The sequence below is a fragment of the Vidua chalybeata genome, chromosome 18 (genome assembly GCF_026979565.1).
Source record: "Vidua chalybeata isolate OUT-0048 chromosome 18, bVidCha1 merged haplotype, whole genome shotgun sequence".
Lineage (NCBI taxonomy): Eukaryota > Metazoa > Chordata > Aves > Passeriformes > Viduidae > Vidua > Vidua chalybeata.
The window spans coordinates 950623-974606 of record NC_071547.1 but is presented as its reverse complement, the minus strand read 5'-3'; the positions used below and the strand labels follow the sequence as shown (position 1 = coordinate 974606).

At 48.1% G+C, this 23984-nt stretch overlaps 1 protein-coding gene across 2 annotated transcripts in view; it reads right to left on the bottom strand.

Moving 5' to 3' along the window:
- LOC128797321 (transmembrane protein 132D-like) overlaps positions 1-23984 on the bottom strand; it is a 196702-nt gene that overhangs the window by 40018 nt on the left and 132700 nt on the right. Inside the window, exon 1 of one of the 2 annotated variants that reach the window (XM_053959747.1) lies at positions 3508-3548. The exons of the other annotated variant lie outside the window; for it this stretch is intronic. The gene's annotated coding sequence lies outside the window, so the exon portion shown is untranslated. Of the gene's footprint in view, positions 1-3507; positions 3549-23984 lie in introns of those variants that run through there. 2 annotated transcript variants of the gene reach the window in all.

The following is a 23984-nucleotide window of genomic DNA, read 5'->3' as shown; positions in this document are numbered from 1 at the left end:
GCCTTCATCACCAATAAAATCTACTGTTGCTTTCCTCTTGCAGCGAAGTGCATCCTTCCACCCACCACACCCTGCAGGAGGAGAAGTGCTTGTCCTACTACAGTCCACAGGGAAAAGAAGATTAAAAACTGCCCATGACACTGTAACTCACGTTCTAGAAGCACAGCAGATCTCCAGAGACATTCTTCATTACAGCAGTGGAATATATCTTTGCAGGCTAAAAATCAAATTTCAAAAATCAGGAATGTTCCTCTCGGGTTCCAGTAGGTATTTTGGCTTCTGGGTTATGTGCAGAGTGCAATCAGGAAGAGAATAAAGTGACCCCTGAAATCTCCTGACGTCCAGAGCATGCACAAATGAGACTGAACAGCTGCCTGAAAATCCCTCCCATTCCACATTCCTTAACCTTCTCTATTTTCTTCTTTTTCATGTGTTTTCTATTAATCAGCATGTAGAGCATTAATCCAAGGTCCCACCTTGAATCTTTTCACTATTTAGCTAAAAAAGACCGAGATTTGCCTCCTGTTCAACTAGCAGCCATCTTGCTCATATCAGAGGATCCATGCTTCAGTCATGCATAACTAATTTCAAATCTTATTTAGCATCAAGTCTCAGAATTAAGCAGCTAAGTGACAGCTGTTTAATTAACTCCTTAAGCTGATTAGAAAGCATTACAGAAATCCCCCCAAGGAAGAGTTTATAACTGTCAAGAGAGCCTAAGGCCATGTTAATGCTTCTGTTTAAATTTAGTAAGCTTCTAAACCAATAAAGTCTAAATGCTTGACATTCTCATGGATGTGGTCAAACTCAGCTTTCTTCCTCCTGTTAACCACTGCAAGGGTAGGGAACAAAACCAGCGACAGGGAAGGGATTTGAGAAGTCAGGAAGCAGCAGCTGAAGAGAAAAGGCAAGAGCTGCATCCCCCACAGGAGCTGCTGCGGGTCATGGCACCAGCCCTCCTCTACTGGGATTAGCTCTGAGCTGGAGTAAAGCTGAGCTTGCACCTGAAGTGCAGAGTCATCTCCCAGCCCCTGGCTGCAAGGAAAAAGGGTTTGTTCATCGGCTCTTAAACCCTAAATCCACCTTTAATGATAAGATTATGGCAGCTGAAGTACAAGTTTTAGAAGCAGCTGGTGGGGCTAGATACAAGGTGGTGCAGAGAAACCAAAATTGCTCCAAAGCAGATTTCCTTGCCTGCAGTACATTATTATCAGCTCTGAGCTTGCAAACAGCTTGAAATATATAAAATATAGTCCTGATTTCCTTATTTCCCCTGTTGTTTCCAGGTTCTTTAGGATGCGCTGGAAAAATTATTGAAAAATCAGCTGCAATTCTTCTGTGTCCAAAGGAACGAAGGAGCAGTGGCCAGAAATAACCCAAATTAATTTGTGAGACCTTTAATATAAACAGAAGAGTTGAAAGTACAAGTTGAAATACTGCAAATACGAGAAATCATGGTGAAACCTGAAGGAGAAAATGTGAAAAGACTGACATGAACTCCAAGTTCATGTTTGGATTAATGTGGGCACGTTTCATCGTGCAGAATGGAGTCTGAAGTCTCTGGGAATGGCAGAGAGGAGGGGGATATAAGCAAATGAATCCCATTTCATTCAAACACTTGCTACTTAATCAGTTTCCCTTTTTCCTCGGTGCAGGCAGGATTGCTCCACGGGCAGATGTGCTGGCACAGGGGTCAAAAGGATCACCCCAGAAACCCAAATGCACATTTCTCTGGACAGATCTACCTGCTGACTCCCACTCCTCCACACAGCTGCTGGAGAGGGGAAAATGGATTTTTGGAATGGTAAAATGTGACTGCAAACCATTGTTTAGAAAGGAGTGGGTGGCAGAATCAATACTAGGATATATTTTTCACCCTTTCTTCCTCAGCCTGTGATTCCTGGGATAATTTTGACTCCATGTGATGGGGGTGACACCTCCAGCCACACCCTCACTCCTCCTCACTGGGGCACAATCGATGGAGGGAGCAGATGTGGCAAGGACGAGCAGTGAAACAAAACCCCAGATACACACAAAGCCCAGCAAGCACAATTTTCCAGTTAAAAAACAGAGACCAGCCAATGGCTGCATTGTGCTGTAGGGAAAAAACAACACGGGATAATCAGAGAGACTGTCTGCCCCTCCTACTGTCACACACAAGGCATCCAGGAAAAACACCTGCTTCTATTTAATCTCAGACTCAGCTTTTGCAAAGCCTTTCAGCTATTTTATATTCTTATTAACCAACTTTCATCTCGGTGTAGACAGAATCGATCATGAAGGCTGGAGGAGGGGTGGGGAAGAAAAGCTGAAGATGCAATGCAGTGCTGAGTAGTGAATAGGGGACAAGGAGCAAAAGGAGAGGCAGGGTTCAGTTAGGGTTAGGCACAAAGGAACAGGGGATCCTTAGAAGATGACCAGCAGTGGGAGGTTTCTCCTTACACAGCCTGAGTGTAATGCTCAGTAAAAAGCTCGAGAAGGACAGAAATGCACCTCAGCAGGCAAATGCAGGTGCTGCTGTGGCTGCCCGTGGAGCCAGGCTGGTAATTCCCTTGTTTCACAGGGTGTGTAGCAGAGACAGGCAATCCCAGCTGTGGGCACTGCCTATGATTGCAGGATTCTATTCCACATCTCTGAGTGATGAAAAAAGCCAGGAAATAAATCATCTGGCTCCCAGGGGGAGAAAAGCACATTTGCCTGTTGTGTCCCTTCTCCTCACCTCTGTCCCTCACGTGGCTCAGCTGGAGTGGCTCAAAGCAGGGGTCTGGATTTGGTTTGTGTTTGTGCAGCGTCCAGCCCTGCTCAGAGCTGAGCTCAGGCTGCTGGAGCAGCCAACAGCAGGGAGCAGCTCCCTTGCAGGTACAACGTGCAAACACAACAAATGCAAGAGCAGAGTCCTCCTTCCTGGGGCTCACTGCTCCTGCCAGCTCTGCTGCTGGCAGAAAGGCACCCAGGGGTTGCAGGTGTCCAACACTGGCTTCCCTGAGCAGAAGTGAATTTTAAACCTGTGCTTCTGGGACAGAGCAAACTGGAGAGGGCAATGAGCTGCTCAGCACTGGGACAGGCTGTGACAGCACCAGCAAAGCCACCAGGCTGCACTGGGTCTCCTTCACACCCGACAGCTGGGGAGGCAAACCCTCCCATGGGAGGCAATGTAAACTTAATTTGTCTCAGGTTTAAGATGACAAAGTCCCTTTGATGTGCAGCATTTAGGAATTGTGTTAGCATCCTTCTGGGGAGCCCTCCTTTGGTGTTTGGGTGGTTTGCAGTGCTAAGTAGGCTGCCACCATGCCAGGGAGCTGTCATGCACCTTCCCTGCTTATCAGAGTCAGGCCCAGGAAGCCTCAGAGTTGTCAGGCTGTGGTTCTTCAGAGGAATTGCTAATTAATTCACAGGCCCCAAACTGTAACTCCACGAAGCTGTGTGTGCATACTTGATTTCGGTCCCTAGACAGGCTGCTTTAGCTGATCATCAACACAGCTTGCTCTTAAAAGGAAACAAACAAACCTCTTTGGGGAGGATTTCTTCTTGGCTTTCCCCCAGCAGGCTGCCAGACACCATGACAGGAGGGACAGGCTGGGTGCCCCTCACAGGAGACCTTGCAGAGGAGCAGGGCTGGGAGCCTGCCCGAAGGTGCAGCAGGTCCCTGCTGCCACACAGCGCTGGGGCTGGGGAGGCTGGCAGGGCCAGGGCCACATTAGCCACAGCCAGTCAGGATTTCACACACAGGGCCATGCTGTGCCAGATTAGCCACAACCAGTCAGGATTTCACACACAGGGCCAGGGCCAGGGCCACATTAGCCACAGCCAGTCAGGATTTCACACACAGGGCCATGCTGTGCCAGATTAGCCACAGCCAGTCAGGATTTCACACACGGGGCCAGGGCCAGGGCCAGATTAGCCACAGCCAGTCAGGATTTCACTCACTGGGCCACACCGTGCCAGATTAGCCACAGCCAGTCAGGATTTCACACACAGGGCCATGCTGTGCCAGATTAGCCACAACCAGTCAGGATTTCACACACAGGGCCAGGGCCATGCTGTGCCAGATTAGCCACAGCCAGTCAGGATTTCACACACAGGGCCATGCTGTGCCAGATTAGCCACAGCCAGTCAGGATTTCACACACGGGGCCACACCGTGCCAGATTAGCCACAGCCAGTCAGGATTTCACACACAGGGCCAGGGCCAGGGCCAGATTAGCCACAGCCAGTCAGGATTTCACACACAGGGCCAGAGCCAGGGCCAGATTAGCCACAGCCAGTCAGGATTTCACACACAGGGCCAGGGCCAGGGCCAGATTAGCCACAGCCAGTCAGGATTTCACACACAGGGCCAGAGCCAGGGCCAGATTAGCCACAGCCAGTCAGGATTTCACACACAGGGCCAGGGCCAGGGCCAGATTAGCCACAGCCAGTCAGGATTTCACACACGGGGCCAGGGCCAGGGCCAAATTAGCCACAGCCAGTCAGGATTTCACACACAGGGCCATGCTGTGCCAGATTAGCCACAGCCAGTCAGGATTTCACACACAGGGCCAGAGCCAGGGCCAGATTAGCCACAGCCAGTCAGGATTTCACACACAGGGCCCGGGTCTCCGTGGGCCAGCAGAAAGGCTCTTGGCTTCTCAGCTGGGAAGCCAAAGGCAGAGCCTTGGTGCTGCAGGAGTTGGAGCTCTGCGAGGGGTGGGCTGTGGGATATGATGTTGGGATTTCCACTGACTAAATGAAAGCTCTGGGATACCACTTCAAAGCAAAGATGCCAACGAGACTCTGGCAATGCAGTGCAGCAGAGTAGATGTTTGGTGGGATGTGTAGCAGAGCCAGCATGATGGGGGTCAAACTGACTGAAACAGCTCTGCTTTCACAGAGGGAAGCATTAAACATCCCTAAACAAATCACTAGCCTTGCTTAATGTGGTTTTTTACAATTGTGTTTCTTTCACAGCTTGGTGTGCTGCCATTCCCAGGCTGTATCCTGAGCTGCACACGAATCCTTCCCCATCTCCCACCCTGTGCTGGCCCTGTGTGCTCCGTGGTCCAAAGGGAACTCTACAGACACAGCTGGGGACCCTTCCCCATCTCCCACCCTGTGCTGGCCCTGTGTGCTCCGTGGTCCAAAGGGAACTCTACAGACACAGCTGGGGACCCTTCCCCATCTCCCACCCTGTGCTGGCCCTGTGTGCTCCGTGGTCCAAAGGGAACTCTACAGACACAGCTGGGGACCCTTCCCCATCTGCCATCCGGCTCCTTGGGGCCTGGCCAACAAGGAGCACCTCAGAGCAGCCCTTGGGACGCGGAAATAGCCAGCAGAGGAATTTGGCAGGTTTTGTTTTGTCATTCTCTGCTTTCCAGAGCCAGGGAGCCCCGAGATGTGCAGAATTCCCTGGCTGCACACAGGGCTCCACCAGGCAGCCCTGCCTGCCCTGCTCTGGCCACCATGGATTTCTGCCCTGTCACAGCCAGCAAGGGACAAGCTGGGGGAGAGCTGAGGGTGCCAAGGATGGGAGAGGGGGGCAGGAAGGACTCCAAGGCACAGAACAGGGAGGGGACAGGGAAGGTTAACTGCTGACAGAGGCTCCACAGGCCCTGTGCTGCAGGAGGCAGGGCTGGGGGATGTCTGTGCAATGCAGGACATGCAGCAAATGCTGCTCTGAGTGCTGGGAACAGAGGCTGCTCTTGCAGCAGAGCCCTCTCTGCTCCCACACTCCATTGTCCCCCCGTTATCCATCCTCAGCTCCCACGGAACCACGCGTGGGATGGAGCCTGGCTGTGCACAGACCAGGGCTATGGGTGCTGCAGATCAGGAATGATAAACATGATCACATGAAGGAGCCAGTGATCACGGAGCTGCAGGAGGCTCCTTGCAGAACTGTTGCTGCATTCTGCACATCACAGCACCACAGAGGTGTAAGTGATGGGTGTTGGTGTTATTGGGGAACAGACTTCCCCTGAAAGGCTCCCCCAGACTTGGCCTGTGGGAATCAGGCCCCATCAGAGCCCTCTGAGAAATGCAGAAGAGCTGGAACAAAAGGAAATTCATTTTCTGAGTAAGTTTAGCTTTTCTTGTTGTTTTACCAACAGACACGTTGTCACCTGAGAACAACTTGGGTGTGATCTCTAAGATGTGAGCACACATCTGCTGAGCTCTGCCTGCCAGGGCTTTCCAGGGCTGTGTTTGTGCCTGGGAGCCCTGCTGTGCCACACTCCATTCCCCTCCATGCCAGGTCAGCACAGCGAGCCTTGGTGCTCACCGCCACATCCTGCAGTGACCCTGGGAGCCCCGTGCCCAGGGCAGGGCAGGGCAGCATTCCCTGTGAGCATTCCCCCTCACACAGCTGTGCCCTGGGAGCTGTCCCCAGCCGGGCACACAGTGCCACTGCCTCCCTGCCACCTCGCTCTGCTCCCTCCTCCCAGGCTGCTCCATTATCTCCTACAATTTTCCCAGCTTGTGATGTCTAACAGCACCTCTTCCTCGCTCTTCCCCTGACACCTGCAGAGCTGGGTACTTTACAGCCCTCCTTAAAATTCAGCTCTGCCACAGTGATTACAGGATGCTGCAAATCTCCAGCAGGCTCGATTCTTCTCTCCTGCCATCTCCCACAGCTTTGCTTTAACTCCGTGGGGTTAAGCAAGACCCCTTAGTAAAGCAGGCAAATCAAGGAGCACACAGAACCACAGAGGTGAAAGAGACCTCTAAGAGCAAGAAATCGATTTATCAACACATTAATCGACTCTGGGTTGATTTCCCCATCATTCTGGAAGTTCTGCTGTTGCTCTTGCAGCGTTCCAGAGGGGAAGCTGAGAAGCAGTGAGGTTATGAGCTGCCCAAGCCTCCAGGGGCAAAGCCATCAGCCATCCCTGGAGCTCTGCCATCCCACTGCCCTGCTGCACGGGGAAAATCCTGACAGCAACAGTGACCACGGACCAAATGGGGTGGCAGGACAAGGAGAAAATGATGCAGTGACCATGAGAAAACAGCAGATTTGCAGGGATGAAATCTGCCCAAATGTAGCAATTACTGTAAACTCCCTTGGCAGAGCCACAGAGCAAGGACCAAACCAGTTTTTCACTTTTCTAAAGAGAAGAAAAAGGGTTTTAAGGAAAAGAGAACTTGTGTCCTGCAGAGAAGTGACTAAACTGCCTGTTCCAAAATTCCCTTCCAGACCAGCCTGGCAGTTTGCGTGGCACATTCATATTTAGGAATGTCAGGCAAGAAGCAGCCTGAGCTAAATTGGGACCATCACAGGGCCTTGGAAAGCCGCCTGCAACCCAACAATTCATTCATGAGCAGACTCAGGGCAGAGCAGGGGGCAGCCTGCAGCCAGCGGGCTCTGCTGGCTTCGTAATTAGCTCCTCAGCTGAGCTTTAAACAGAAACACAAAAACAAACAACGGGGACATTCAGAAAAACGATGATGTTCCAGCTCCCATATGGCAAATGGGGCCAAAGTCTGCTCTGAGACATGTGACCATGACCTTCCTGAGGACACCATGGTGGCCAGGACAGAATTTGGGTCACAGCACAGCAATTTGGGTCCTGTGAAATCCATGGCAGTGACGGGACAAGGAGGCTGGTCCTGCCTGCAGAGGCTGCACCCTCCTGCCACTGTGGCTAACCTCAGCCACCCTCGTGCTGAGAGGGGCACTCACACCCTGTTTCTAGGCACAAAACCCATTTATCCCCGTGCATTTTGGTTCTAACACTGCCATCCCTCCAGCTGAGGAGCCAAATCTTCAGCTTTTTGCATTTGGTCTCGGGAAGAAAATGATGGTTTTTTTTTAATAGAACACAGAAACCAAAGTTTTATTTCTAACAATCTCCCTAGTTACAAATTCCGTGCCCACAGTGGTGTTTTTGTGCCTGGACTTCAGTGGCACTACTCACTTAGAACTTTTTCTCTGTGATTAGCCAGTGGCAGCAACTGCCAGGATATAAATGGGTGCAACTTTGCTGATTTCGCAGATATGCCAAGGAAGTGACCCGTACACTTGACTCCCTGCCACACATAAAGGCTATGGTAAAGGGCAGTATCAGACTCTGAATGAAGATAAAACATTTTTAGGTCTAGAATTAAGCTGAGAAAGAAAGCAGTGAGCCTGCAAGCTCTGCTTTGATCATTTAGCCTTTACAGATTTGTGACAAATTGTTTTTTCTGCTTGAATCTGAACTGATACAGATTTACATGAGTGGTTAAAAAGTAATACCAATTGGGAAATAAAATCCCTAACAGCATCACAAAAAAGCAATAAACTTAAGAAGCAGTTAGACAGACAGAAGAATGCTTTACAATAGGAAAAAAAACTAATAACAGAGAAAAAGAGAGGTCGGACACTTGTAAAGCTGGTTGTGGCAGGCTGAAAGCAGGGAATCCAAAAAGCCATTAGAAAAAAGACATGAAGAATCTTGTAATAATATCCTGGGGAACATGCTTGCTTCAGATTCAATGCCTTTAAGACTATATTGTGTGTCCTGTGACTCTTGTTTAATGCCTAATCCTTCCAGAACGATTGGGAGAGAACTTGTGTTGGTATCAGCCCAATGTCCTCAAGGAAATAAATCTGGACTTGACATCAAATTACATATTTTGTACCCAGGACATTTAAAGTACTTTCCTAATCTGGTGTACACAGAGATCTGCACCCAGCAATTCTTCTGAAGTCAGTGCAGGAGTAAGAGTTTCATTTTCATCCTCCAGCTTCTTCTCATTTGAAACGTGAGGAGAAGCCCCCTGCGAATAAAGCCCTGTGCTCAGAGCTGCTCACTCTGGAATGGTTCTGAAGCTGTGACCAGAACGGCTCCAGGCTGCCCCAGCCACCCTGCAGAGGCAGGAACTGGTGCTGCTGGACGTGCAGGGCAGGCTGCTCCAGGTCAGACCTGGATGTACCAGAACTCATCCTGCCTCTGCTGACTCCAGCTGCAAACTTCTCCCTGCAAACCTGGCGGGCAACAGCTCGCCTGCCCTGTGAGAGGGCACAAGCTGAAACAAACCCACTGGGAGTACCCCAAGGTCTTTTGAGGTTTCTTTTGAAAATTCTGAAAGGTAAGAAATCCCTGCTTGAGGAATGGGTTTTTTCCAGGTAAGTTATGCAGGGTTAAGTTCACAGTTAGGAAGGAAGGGGAAGGTGAGGAGCCTTTTGCTGAGAGTTGATAAAGCTCCCGATGTGATCAATACCTGCCTCAGACACAGGGCCTGGTGTGCCCACGTTTATCTCCCTGCTCCCAGCCTGCCCAGCTGATAAATGGCTGCAGGGGCTCGGGACTGCTGTGTGACAAGCTTGTTCATTGGGTTACACAGAAGACAAGAGTCTTTAGATGACAATAACAAATGCTGCTTCTTCCCTGAGACACTGCCAGATGCATCAGACCAACACAATCTGACTTTTGCTTTTATTTGGTCAGGTTTTCCTGTTAGTTCAAAATTTACTGCAAGCTCAAGGCCCTGCAGCCAAAATCTGTACAAAGTTCCTGACCCACCTTGTCGAAGGACAGCTTGGCTGAACAAAAGCCTCTTTCCAAAATCAGTTACACAGAAGCTGTGGTGGCTTGCTCTGAGTTCAGCGAGGCTGCTAACTCAGGAGGAGTTAGAGGGTGATCCCACTCTCCCCATCTTTCAGTGCTGCTTTCATGTCTTTCTGCTTTCTGCTTCAGGATTTTCCCCATGCCCCCAGCATTTCAACTCCCATGTCACAAAAAGCAAATCATCCCTTTTGATTTCCTTCCCTTACCTGCTTGAGTTATTTTTATTTCCTGTGCATGTCCAGGACCACTGAGGAGGACCCCACAGGGGCCAAAGAGGTGAGGCAAGGAAAAAAAAGATGAGTGAGAGAGGCTGCAACAGGAATTCACAAGAGGATCAGTGGTAAGGTGAAACAGAACCAAGAGCAGACATTCATGGTCTTCCATCACAAGTGAAAAGGGAAAATCATCAGCTGGCTGGGCTCAAAACAAAGACTGTGTCTTTCCAAATAATGTAGCTGCATCAGGAAATCCATGGCTACAGAAAACAGGAACGTTTATATGGATTGACCTCCACTGCAGTTTAGAGGGAAATCAAACTACTTAATGGAAGAAAACTGGATCACACCCCTAGATCACAAGCATGCTGAGCTGCACAGCTGGAGCACAGCTTCCTTTGCTCTCACACCATTCCTCTGGCACCTGCTCTCAGCCACTGCTGGAGAAATGGATCAGAACAGTCCCTGGCCTCAGCCAGAGGGATTCTCTCAACAGGAACACCCCTCTGTTTACTGGAACTGCACTGTGAAAGAAGAATTAAAGCTTCTTCCCATTGGATTGTTCCCCTACTGTCCTGCTTTAGGGACCCTGTTTGCAGATAGACTTGGAGAATTGTACTGGTTAATGGAATGGATTTTGGCATTAGTGGAAAATATAAGCCCTCAATATCAAATATTAAATTATTCCTGATTAATTCTTTTATGGGCTTGGACTTGCAACTGATTTAATACTCCTGGATAATTACTTCTGTTATAACTGTGCCTTTGATTTTTAATTAACCATACAAAGTTTCTCATTCAAATCTACTATTACCTTTGCTAACAATGTCAACTCTCTGTTTAGAGATTCTGCTCACATTAAACTGTATGCTGAGAAATTAAAATCTGCTTTTCCTCAACTGTGTGAACAGATTCCGTACCAGGCTTATTTATTCTACATAATTACCCAGGAAAATATTGTTTCTGGTATCCTGAGCACTGCTGCCTGCCAAGTGACCCCTTCCTCTGGGCAGCACTGCCCTGTGCTCCCCTCAGCCCAGCTCACACAGAATCCCAGACTGGAAGGGCTGGAAGGGACCTCAGATCCACCCCTGACACCTTCCACTGTCCCAGGCTGCACAGAAAGCCAAAGCACAACATTTTCAAACTTGTGTGCCGTTACTCACCTAAATTCTTCCTTACAGATGTAGTTAAGTGAATTTACTCCATTAAAATTCAATCAAAGTGAGCTGCCTGGGATCTGCCTGCTGAGCAACTTCAGTGATCAGGCTCCTTGAAATTCCGAGTCTGGATATGAGTCTGGGTGTCGCACTTGAACCATTCACATCAGAATCTGGACCTTGCTTTGAAAATGTCAGGGTTTCTACTTGAACTCCTTGTAATTAGACTCACATTTACCCACAGAGGGAGGTTTGTGTCAGTCTCTCAAAGCTTTTGGCAGGTCCACACACCTGCTTGGACTCAAAAAAAACCCACAGCCTCTGGGAGTGTATGGCTTAATGGAAATGACTGGTAAAGCTCCCTGTGATCAAATTAAATGGTTTGCTTTCTCACTAGCTACCATTTTTACAAAGGTTATTCTCAGAATATTGGGCATTCTCCTGTTTGACCTGTTAGCTAATTGCAACTGTGCAGAGCAAATCACCCAACTGCAACCTCATCTCTTGTGTTTGTTGGATCAGCTCTCCTTCATTCGGGAGCTTTTCCATCCTAATTGTTAAGCCCTTCAGAGGAGCAGCCTTACCCTGAAGGGCTTTTTGCCCTTCTTATGTTAAATAACTTTGCTTTTAGGGACGACAAATTCAGACTTTTGTCATCCAAGTCACGTCCTGGCATTTTTCAGTCTATTTTGCCGTTTATGACCCCTGCCCTCGTAGAGATGAGGTTCAGAACAAGTTTAAGGAATCGGGCAGCAATTACCAGGTGTGGAACCAAAGGACTCAGAGAGGAAGGAGAGCTGACCTCGACACTGACTCCTGCTCCAGCCACAAACACCCTGAAAGGGCTGGAGAACACTTCTGACCTCTGACTAAGCTTCTCTGTGCTTAGCAAAAGATCATAATCCTCCAGCCTGCAGGGTACTGGGCAACTGCAATGCAATTCACTCACTACAGTGATGAGTGAGGCACATACAAAAAAAATTAAAATATATATATATAATGCATTAAAACTAAGTATGTGACTGCTGCAGATTGTCAATTGTCACAAATGCTAAAGGATTTCTGAGAACCTACAAAGATCTGGCAAAATTTTTTGATATTTTAGAGCTTTTAACTATTTTCCATTAGGATTCTCAGAGGAGTTCAACTGAGGATCAAAAGCTTTGCAGAGAAACATGAAAAATGCAAACACAGGAATGATGTGCTGCTGCTCCCCTTCCCCTGGCTGGCACCCCAAGGAACTGAGATCAGGAACATCAGGGCTCAGGCTGTGCCCTGGCTCTGCCCAGCCACTGAGTTACACCTGCCTGCATGCCAGAGAAAAGGATGCTACAGCTTATTCCATGGTTAAAGCCAAGAAAATGGAGTCTAAGAAAATAATTATGTTGTGCTTGGGGAAATATGGAAATGACCATGAGCTGCTGCATTTAACCGACTTCTTGAAATTAAATTATTTGTATTCAAATATGTGCAAAACCAATGATCATTTTTGGTTTTGATCAGCTCAACCTGTTCTTTGGGGAAATTAATTTGATGCTCTGGGTATAAACACTCTTTCAAAATGCTCACCGTGAAGCAATGTTTTCCTCCTGCTCTCCTTAGCACCAAAGCAATTTTCAAAGCATTCCCATTGATAACACAAACAAAACAGACGAACTATTTCACGAGGAGGACCAGAAATTGCAATCAGAGAAGCAATACTTAGAACACAATTTAATCCATATTCATCAGCGGGCCGCACGTGGGTGGAGAAGCAGGACCAGGCATTTCTGACTGCTGGAGGCTGCAGGAGGACACAGCACAGCTCCAGCCCAAGGTGTGCTCAGCACCCACCCGGGCCACCAGTGCAGAGAGCGGTGTCAGGAGCTCATCTGCAATGAGCTGATACCAGCCAGCTCTAATTAAATAACGGGAAAAACCACTTGGAGTCTCCTAACGCTGGCGGGATCCTGCCAGAACCCTGGCAGCCCGAGGGGCAGCTCGTTTGAGATCCTCTCAGGCAGAGCTGCCCAAAGCAGCCCAGAGGACCAGGGGGTTTTAAACCCTCACGGCTGTGGCTCGGACAGGAAGGTGTGACTGATATCCCTGCTGGGAAGAGGAGAAGTGAGAGCCCAGGATGGCTGGAGGGGAGCCCTTTGTCCTGCAGGAGCTGCAGCAGCATCAGAGCTCCGTGGCAGGGCTGTGGAAGAGGAACTGATGGAAGAGGGACTGAACTGATGGAGCTGTGGAAGAGGAACAGAGCAGAGCTTCTGCCACAGCCCTGGCAGCCCTGGGTCCTGCTGAGCCCCAGGGAGTGAAGAGCACTGCTGCCAGCCGGGGGACTGTGCACAAATCCCCAGCGGGACGGGGCTGCTGAGGAACGCGGCTCCAGCTGCTCATTCTCCAGCACCAGCCTCATTCCACGCTTATGGCAATGGGAGGATGCCAGCAGCTCACAGCCCCGGCAGCAGACAAAGAACTTAATGGTACAACTCACTTTAAAAGCTCTTTGACCAATCCCACAAAGCAAAAGCACGTTGACACCCGTTCTATCCACATTCTAAGCACACGTACCTTTGCTTAAAACAATGCTCGCTTATTTCCAATGCAATACTGCTTGTCAGCCTTAAAACACAAGTCACAGAGCTCCATTCTTAAGCTTAGAACTTCCTAATATCTCGTTAGACATACTTTTCTGTAGCTTAGGAAGTTATTCTAGACAGCATTAATACACTGACCATTGTTCTATTTGTCCTTATTTTCTATTTCTTGTATAATTTTTCTGCTGACAAATCTCACGGCTACTGCTCAGCTCTGATCACAGTTCTGCTGTTTCTGAGGCCTGCCTTTTGCAGCTTTCCCAGAACCCTGATTTTAAGGATTCCCACAATTCCCTCTCTCGGTTCAACTAAAAAGAAACCTTCATTTTCCAAATCCACAGCAGGCTCCAGCTGAAGGCTCCCGGGGGCTGGGCAGGACCCCTGCAGGGAAAAGGGGCCAGGCCACGTCCTGCCCATCTCTGATCTTCAGAAAAGCTGAGAGTGGAACCCCAACTTCTGCTTTCCCCATCTAGCACAGGACTTCATTTCCCTCCTAGCTGGTCTCTAATGTCCAGAATTATCAGCAGCAATATCCTCATTCATTTTCTTTCAATTCCTTCTGTAATTGCTTGGGGATTTTAAGTGCTGCCAATATTGGGGTCATTATTAACCCCAGGCAAAATATGCATTGAAAGACCACAAACCTTGATTCTTGCCTTGTTACCATAGTTACACCTGACCAAGAGGTGACACCTGAACTCTGTCTTCAGGCTCTAAGTAAGTGATGAAGAACCAAGGAATCTCAGAAAATGAACTGACAGTGTTTGAAGAAGAAAAGGTCAAGCACACTCATGGGAAGATCTCAAAAATTTAAGCTCACACTATTAATTTCTATAAACAACTTGTTATCACCCTGCCTACATGGATCTGATGGGATTATTCTTGCCAGCTCTTGATCATGATACTGTGCAACTGCATATTGAAAAGCTCTGCCTTTGATCACAGGGAGCACAGCTATTACAGATAATGTACACACTGCACGCCTACTAATCTTATTCTGATTTTTCCTGGGAAATGAGCAGTTCTGAAACATGCATCTCAAATCAGGAAACTTCCATGATCAGAGAACAAGCAGAAAACAGGCATTAATTGATTTTAAATCTGACAAAATGATTAATACCGTTACTTTCACCCCCAGATTTCTCCATCTGTCAAAATATTACAGCAATTCCAGCAGTTCAGATGTGTAACTGCTGGGCCTGAACACAAAATTCCTGCTAAAAGTTCCAGGAACATTTCAGAGAGCAGTGCTGTGCTAATGCACACCAGGGGTGCTTTAATTCACGTGTCCAAACGCCCTCCTCTGTGAGCTAAGGGACCGATGAGCAGGGCTTGCTTTGCCAACCCACGGGTCTTAAAGAAAACAAACAATGGCATTCATTTCCTTGATCTTCGCTGAAATGACACTAAAGCCCCAGGGATGTGCTTTAGTGACAGAACACAAAAGTTCGGAATTCTTACAGCTGCTGGAGAAGGTGCTGAGGTTGGCAAAGGCTTTTTTGCCCCCTGTGCTCCACAGCTGAATTAAAGGAGTGTCAGCTGCAGCCCTCAGAGGCCAGGATTTAGAGCAGCCCAGGCAGAGTGTGCCACGCAGTCTCTGCTCTCCTTGAGGTGTGACATATGTCACTTCACTACTGTCACACAGTGGTTCATGCTAGGCTAGACGTGAATTTTGGGGAGAAAAAAAAAAAAAAAAAAAACAACTTTGTAATCATACACGTCAAGTCAGATTTCTTCCCAGCACGGAGGAGATGACCAGGCTCTGAAAGAACGACTCAAAAAGTCATTGTGCACAAGATGCACACTCCTGGCTTATTCAGTGCTTGAAGGAGAGTTTGTTGTTGTTTTGGGGGTTTGTTTTAATTAAAGCTAAATAAAACCAAATAATGTACCAGAAAATCATGAATCTTTTCACCTAATGTCACCCTTCCTTTTGATGTTCAAAATTTCTTTGACTTCTTTCCTCCACGCAAACCACGCTCCTGGGTGTCTGAGTGCATCCCAGCCTCTCGGTTTAGAATTTCAACATTCAAAAAGCTGAGCAGGAGGAACTTTCTCCAGCCCCAGATAAATCAGGCTGGCAGCCACGTGGCCCCAGTGACTTCAGAGGAGCTCTCCCCGTGCACTGGAGATGTCAGATCTGCACCCCAGGAAGTTTGTAAATCCTACAAAGTTTGTACTCTGCACAGATCCACGTTCCCTGACAAAGCAGATCTTTTACAACACACCTTGTGGGGCAAGCGTGGGTGCCATGAATCTGAAAAGCCAACCTGTCAATCCAGAGCCAGCGTGCTCATTTTCCTGAACAGCTTTCAAGGACATTTACCATAAATCTGTGAAAGGAGAGCTACTTACAGGCCTGGGATTTATAGAAAGTGCTGCCTATTTGTGCTCTGTCTTCTGTCAATAGCATTAAGATTTGCAGTTTGCACTGAATTATCCAATGACCTAAATCCTAGCAAGCTATCAAAATCTGTTCCCCAGATAAAGTCATGCTGGAGTTTGATACATTTATCAGTGCCAGACACACAGCACTGCTTACAAGCACGGCAATTTCTCAAGTCTTCTTCAGCAGCAGACAAAAGGGAGGTACAAATGAATTACAGCCTATTCACTCCAATGGTTTAAAATAATTATCACCCATTGAAACAAAGTAATGCAATTCCTGCCTCCTGATTTCACACAAACTCCTGCTGTAATGAGGCACTGTTTATTTACCTAATGTAAAGCATCCAAATCTTATGCTGACAGCTCCAGAATGATTTATTGTTCTTCCATTATGCTAAATACTTGGGCTAGATCATGCCTCATTATACAAAATATAATCCATTGCCAGTCAGCTGAACAGGACCTGATCTGGGAGAGGCAGGGGCTTTGCTGAGTGCCAGTACAGCTTTGTGGTGACTGAGCTGCAGCCAGGATGTGACACGGGACATTTCCCTGCCCTCCAGCATCAGGGCAACCTTGCTGAAGCAGCAGCAAGGCAAGAAGGGGTTGGAAGCAGCACACGAATTTGGAAATGTGCACAGCTCCTTCTGAACCCCAAGTGTTCCACAGATTGCAGTGCTGATCTCAGAGGGCATTTCCAGGGGAGGTTCCACCAGCCAGGTGCTCCTGGCCACGCTGCCTTGCCAGAATAAGGACCAGAGTGGTATAAATACTACAAATGGCTGGCTGGACAGAGAATTTTCCACACTCTCCAGCTGGGATGTACCCTGGGAGAAACTTTGCTTTCAGCTATTTCCTCCACTGGCAGAGGAACACGTGCAGGGTCACTGCAGTGACAAAGAGCTGCTGCCACCCCTACGGAGTGTGCTCCACCAAAACCCACGTCCATGTCCTGTACCAGCAGGCACAGACACACCCCAGCCAGGGGACACCCCCTGCCCCCCCAGGACACTGCACAGCCCCTGGGGACCTGGCAGGGATGGCAAGGGACAGCCAGGCCTGCAGGGGGGAGCCTGAATGCCACCTCACACCGTCCCAGCCACGGCAGCAGCCCAGCTTCCCTCCTGCCCAGCGCCGTGTCCTGCACCCCCAGCTGCCCTTGGGATCGACCAGCAGAGCCACCTGGGTGCCAGGGGATGGCCTGGCACAGAGCAAGGCGCTGCTGGGAGCTATGGAGGCACAGAAACAGCTCCACAAAGAAGGAGAAACCAAAATGAGAAGACACGTCCCTACAGGGACAGCAAGAGGCTCCTGGTGTGTTTCTGTGCTTCTGGCCAAATGCAATCTGGATTAAAAGAGGCTCCCACCACCTGAGGCCCTGGGAATGTCCATCTGGTGGCATTGCAGGCACTGCTGGGCACACAGAGCACAATTAAAGCCTTCAGCAGACACAGCCTGAGAGAGCCAAGCCAGCCAAACTCCACCAGAGGGTCTGAGATGGGCACTGAATGCTGCGGGTGCTCGGGGAGTTTTGGGTGGAACCTAAGGCTTTCAGACAGATCCAAGAGCAAAGCTCCAGGACACAAAAATATCCCTCTCATCCACCTGAGGGAAAGACTGTCCTCAGGAGGGAAAGGAAGAGCTTTCACTGAAAAAATCCTACCCTGAGAATTTAAGTTTTTTAAGAGCCTGCGAGAGATTTTGAGCAGCTTTTGGAGCTTTCTAAACTCTGCAGTCTGCCTTAAGCTAGGTTTATGTTGCATAAACACTTGCTTTCAGATTTATTATTATTATGAAAGATACAACATGAGCATAATAAATGATTGTGGTATTAAAGCACATTTTACAGCATCATCCTGAGTGCTGCTTCCTTTAATGCTCTGCTTACATGGCATGGAGGGATTTGCTCTGAAACTGTATTAGGATGGATGGACAGAACTCAATAGCACAGCCCAGAACATTTTTTCCTCTTATCTCTGAACAATTCTTAATTATCCCCAGCCCTGTGAAGAATACACTCTCAGTTTTCAGATACAGAGGTGTCAGTGCTGGCTGCTCTGCAAGGAAGGGGTTTGGAATTCCAGGGAATCTGGGAATAAAGATTGGCCCTGCTTCCATTCCTGTGGCCTTTGGCTCATGCTTGGAACAGTGCAGCCACAGAGCCAGGGCAGAACAAGGGTCAGCAAGTGGCTAGAGAGGTTCTGAACAGAAGGAGGTGTCCTTACAGTGGGAAAGAAATGAATAAATTGGAGCCTGGCCTTTGGATACAAGAGTTCACCACCCCTCTGCTTTGTGCACTGAGAGCAGCAGGAGCTGAGGTGGCTGAATTCCCTCCTGAGGGAGGGAATGGCCCCTCCTGGGCCATCCCAGAGGTGCAGGGAGATGCTCAGGGATGAACTGCCCTTCCCAGAGCACCCCAGGGGTGCAGGGAGATGCTCAGGGATGAACTGCCCTTCCCAGAGCATCCCAGAGGTGCAGGGAGATGCTCAGGGATGAACTGCCCTTCCCAGAGCATCCCAGGGGTGCAGGGAGATGCTCAGGGATGAACTGCCCTTCCCAGAGCATCCCAGGGGTGCAGGGAGAGGCTGCTCAGGGATGAACTGCCCTTCCCAGAGCACCCCAGGGATGCAGGGAGATGCTCAGGGATGAACTGCCCTTCCCAGAGCATCCCAGAGGTGCAGGGAGATTCTCAGGGATGAACTGCCCTTCCCAGAGCACCCCAGAGGTGCAGGGAGAGGCTGCTCAGGGATGAACTGCCCTTCCCAGAGCACCCCAGGGGTGCAGGGAGATTCTCAGGGATGAACTGCCCTTCCCAGAGCACCCCAGAGGTGCAGGGAGAAGCTGCTGGAGGCACAAACCTCCCAGCTCCCATGGCAGCACAAACAGTGCTGAGATGGATCCCTCCTGGCACTACCCTCAGGTAATGCAGGAATTGTGTTTTGTATTCAAGCTGCAGATTAAATGAGCTGTCTAAAACCACTGTGACCCTGCATGTTTACTGGAAAAAAAAAAAAAAAAAAAACTTAAAACTTCAGCTGGACTGCTTCAAAATAATTAATCTTCTTGAAAGTACTAGGCAGAATTTTGGTGTCCAAAGGTAATACATTTCTTTTGATTCTTATTGTCTCCTGGCTTTTGTTTTGTGGGTTTTTTTCCCTACTAGGAAAATAAAATGCAATTTTCTAGGAATACTATTCTGAAATTATGCAAGATACCCATAATGTACACTAATAATGCACACCATCAGATAACACAAAGACTGAGGCTACACAGCTTTTGTAACAAATGGGTTTTGGCTCCCAGTTAGTAAGTGTTGCTACAGACTCCCTGTTTCCCTCTGCTCCTCCCCATAGTTAATCTACCTCTGATTGCTGTAATGCTCCCTATAGGCAGACAAATTGTTTGGGTTAACTTAAAGCATTTACATTCGTTTTTCATTTGTGACGGTTTCAATTAGCAACGTCATCTATTTCTGAAAGCTTTTTACTTTTAAATAATTAAGGTTTACCCAAGAGGTTAGCACAAAAGAAGTACTTGAAATGCTAATCCACCACCCCAGACAAAACTGTTCCAGCAAATTTTAAATCCTGTTGCTTCTTAAATATATTGTAAAATGCATTAGTGTCCAGAGCATACTGATAACCTCCGTGCAGCACAAAGGAAGGGGCCAGGGCATCACAGGAGATGGGTATGGAATGGAAATGCTGACAGACTGAAATGAGCTGAGGCTGGGCTCAGGGCTCATTTAATGAGCACAATAAGGGGCAGGTGGGCTGAGAGCTCCTGCCAGGATCACTCCCTGGCAGGAAACGTGCCCTTTGAAGCTGCTTCTCAATAATCTGTACACAGGACCAGGCTGGGAATTACGCACAAAAATTGTCTTTTGTGTCTTTTCATGTTCCCTTTGTCAGCCAGGCCTTTTACAGCCTTGTCACTAACACACACATACACACATATTTTTATATTTAATGCCACAGCAATTGGATTTCTTCTGGAACATATTTCTTTTTCTAACTGCATTCAAATCCAGAACAGAGGAAGAAAGCTGTTGCTTTGGTGCAAACCATGCCTTATCTCTGGATTTAGTGCTCATGCTCCTTTTCTTCCTATATTTGATGCACTTGGACCTAAACCATTAAAACACATGCTCAGCCTGGAGAGCTGGAAACACTGAAAATGTGCTGAAATTAGGCAGCTGGGCTAAAGCTTCATTCTGTGCCATGTACCTAGTGGCCACCGTGCCTTTTGCCAAAATGCAATTAAGGAGTTACACTTCCTGGCTCACTGGCTGGGATGGCAGCAAGGCTCTGGGTTCCTCCCCGAGCTCCCAGAGAGCCACCACGACGTGCAGGTGCCACTTGGACAGGCTGCAGTGGGCAGCAGATGGAGGCACAGCAGTGCCTGGGAAGTTTCCCTGCTCCTGAACCTACAGGAAGTTTTCCTTGCACGCAGTGAGAGCAGCCAGGGAGATTTCACCTCCTCCACTGCACTGTTCTTGCAGAGCACAGGGCTTGGTCCCTGTCTGCACCTGGGAGCAGACTTCAAAATAGGCACAGAAGGAAAAGTTCATTAGTAATAGCTGTTTTTTGCATTCAGGATACATTTGTGATTTGTTGCCCTGATTTTTAAAAGTGTTTTCTTTTATAGTTCTTTTGAAAAGTTTTAAAGTTCTCATAAAACTTCTTCAGCTTTCTGATAATGTTCACATATTTGAGAGTCAGAGTTCCCACACAGTTTCATGTAGAAATAGAATAGTTTCCATATTTCCCTGTGGGTAGAGAGAAATGATGGATTGATCTTTGGACCAGTGTGGTTGGAGAGGTGGTAATTCCATCCTCCAACCCACGGTCACCTTTGGAATTCTAGAAACACCAGATGTTTGAATAAAACTGGGTCTTTCTCTCTTTTGAGCTTACCAAGCTGCTGTGGACTCATTTTGTGTCCAATAACAACAGTAATTGTTACTGGTTTTCTTGCCCTAGAGGCAGGTGATGGATGGAGAACTCCTGAATTCAAAGACATGTTGGAAGTTCACTCTGAATTGTGTTCACTGCTACTGTCCATACCCTGCAGAATCTGATGCAAACTCTGCTCCTGGGTACCTAAAAAATGGCAAAGCCCCAAGCTGCCTTTTCTCCAGGGGCAAGAGTCACTCCTTTGGTGGGGGTGCTCTGTGCAGAGCCAGCTCTGGGGAAGGTGAGCTCTCAGGACACTGCCCTGCACTCCTCAGGTAAAACTGCTGAGCTTTTCACTGTGGAATCGTCCAGCCTCTTTTAAAGGCATGTCCTGCCACAGCAGTCTGTCCTGCTGTCGTGACACAACCACGTGAGTTTATCTCCCTCTGCACACCTGGCACACCTTCACCACATCCCACTTCTTTTTGCAGTGTCCACACAGAGGTTGCTGCTGTAAAAAGGTGCTCCCAGTGGAGAGCAAAGCAAAACTATAATCACAGCACAGCCTCTCTTCATCACTGGGGTTATTATTGTTTCAATTTTGCAGGTGCTGAACGCCTGTCCGTGGGGGATGCATGAGCACTGAAAAACAAGAGCAGAACACTTGACTTCCACACACATTTAAGAGTCAGGTTGCTGTTTTTGCAACCAGAATGAAAAGTCAGGCATCAAGGAGCCACTCTGGAAAAGAGGGAGATTTCAGAGGTCTGCTGGGCCACTCTGGCTGGGGAGAGGGCTCTTGGGGCGGGTGCAAGAGGTTCATGATCTCCGTGTGGCAGCACTGATGGGGACCAGGTGCAGCAGCTGGCCCGGGGGAGCTGCAGCCCTGCAGCAGCAGCAGAGTCATTGCTAGAAGAGTCTGTGGCAGAGATCCCGGAGAGCTGAGCTCTGGACTGACAGCACAGCATTTCCCAGAGCAGGGAATGAGGCTCATCCCAACAGAAGCAGGAAAAGGGGTGGTGTGCAGGGGCCCAGAGAGGACTTACAAGCAGGAACTTTAGGATGAAAGTGGGCAAAGGAAAATACAAACTAAACGTGGGGAAATGTTTCCTAACAAGCACCTGACTGTAAAATCCCAGGAGAGCACAAACCTCCCCGTGGTCCCACCCATGCCAGCATGGAGCAGATATTTCAAACCATACAGAAGAGAAAAAAAAATCACTGAAGGCTCTGACCCACTGCCTGTATTTCTGGAGTGGTTTTCCTTACAGGCTTCTAAGACACAAAAATATGCCCCAAAATGTACTGCTAAACATTCTGCACTGTGCTACAGGGATGCAACACGTGCTGCCAGTATTTCTCAGGCCTGAAAACTTAACCACAACAGCACAGCTTTAGCCCTTGAAGACAAGCTGATGGGAAGGAAGCCCACCCAAAAATGGTTTTCTGGCTGTTCACGTGTGAAAGGATGCAAAGCTCAGTGGGCTCAGAGCTGGCTGGGAGCTGCCTTGTGCACTCTGCCCTTCTTCCCCATTTATCAGGCACCCCCAAACTGCAGGACTTCATAAAGGACACGTCAGACTTATCTTCTGTCCTCAGATGCTTTCCCTGGATTTCAAGTTAAGTATGTTAATGTATCTTGAATTAATTTTCTTGGTGTTAAAGTGCAAACTGGGCTAATAAAAGTGACACATTGACTTTTTCCAGAGAATGATGTTCAGCTTACGCAGAATGGCAGCATAAATGAAAATTAGCCTCAAGACAATGTTAATTACATTTTATCCATTAGTAGGAGGGTAATTGAGCCACTCATTTGCACTGCAAAGAAAACCCTTCTGGCTTCATAAAGGGAAACTATGTGTTTAACGTGCAAATTAAAGTCTAACAATGGAAAAATTTGCAATAGAAAGAAAACCAAAATGCAGGTGATGTATATCTATATTATATTGCAATGGCTATCTTGGACATAATCCGTGTTACTGCCCTCTTGCTGAGGTGAGGGAGACTTCAAAATGCATGACAGAACCCTGAATCTGAAGAAACAGCCAGGAATTACTGACATGAACATGAAATATCCTGAAAGACTTGATTGAACCAAGAAAACACTATACATGTTGCTGACAGCGCTATCAGAACTAATACTGCTCATAAATAACAGCTGCAGAAAATGGTCCTTGCTGATTTTAAAGTCTTCCCACTCACTTCTATTAGATCTCTACGTGGCTGAAAAAATGACATTGGGTTATTCTCAGACAGAAAATCCCCCCAGACAGCTGGAGGCATCTGGGTAGATCTGAGCAACCCCTGGAAGGCAGGAGCACATTCTTTTCCAGGACCTGTATCAACACGTGTTCTGACATCTGTTAGCAGTTGCATTCATAATGTGAGTTTTGAGAAACACAGGATACATTCATAAAAGTATCTTTTGCTCTCTGGACTGCTGGGAACACCTTGCTGTTTATCTGTATTCCATGATATCCTATTGCCTTTGGATCTTCCATGGCTACATAGCAAGATTTTCAGTTCTGGATATTAAACTGCCATAGAAAATCTTACTCCTCTTGCCTACAGGCTCAAACTCCTTTTCTGCATGCATGTTATCTACCCTGGACCTCACTCCATTGAGATGAACCATTCCTGCCTGGGATTTTCTAAGAGAAGAGCTTTGGAGCTGCTGAGAGCTTGGCAAGATGCAGAAGATTGGAGTAACTGTGTGGAGGGGAGCTGCAGGTAAAGTTACCACAAGCTGGTGATACTGGAGGCAGTGCAGTTCATCAGGCTGGAATCACTGCCTCAGGGCACCAGAGAGCACACCAGACACAGGCTTTTACTGCCAGGCAAAACTGCACACCACAAAACTCTCTGACCCACACCAGCAGCGACTGGACATCCTTGGCACAGTCTGGGCTGGCACCCGTGAGCTGCTCAGGGACAATAAGTGATAAACCAGTTGTTCAAGGAGCCCATAATCAGCTTGTCACCTCCCTGTCCTGTCCCTAAATCAGGGAAGTGCAGCCAGACCTGGGCTGCTGAAAGCTGCTTGTGCACAAACAGCCGAGGAAATCCCACCAGAACCAAACCACCGTTTCCATCAGCAAATAAAGTGTAGGTGGAACAAGACTTAGCTGCAGATAATATGATGGATTATCTGCCCACTGGGCTCAGTGGAATCCAGATCAGACCCTTGAACTTTCTGACCCCAGGAGCAGCATCTGGGCAGAGTTACA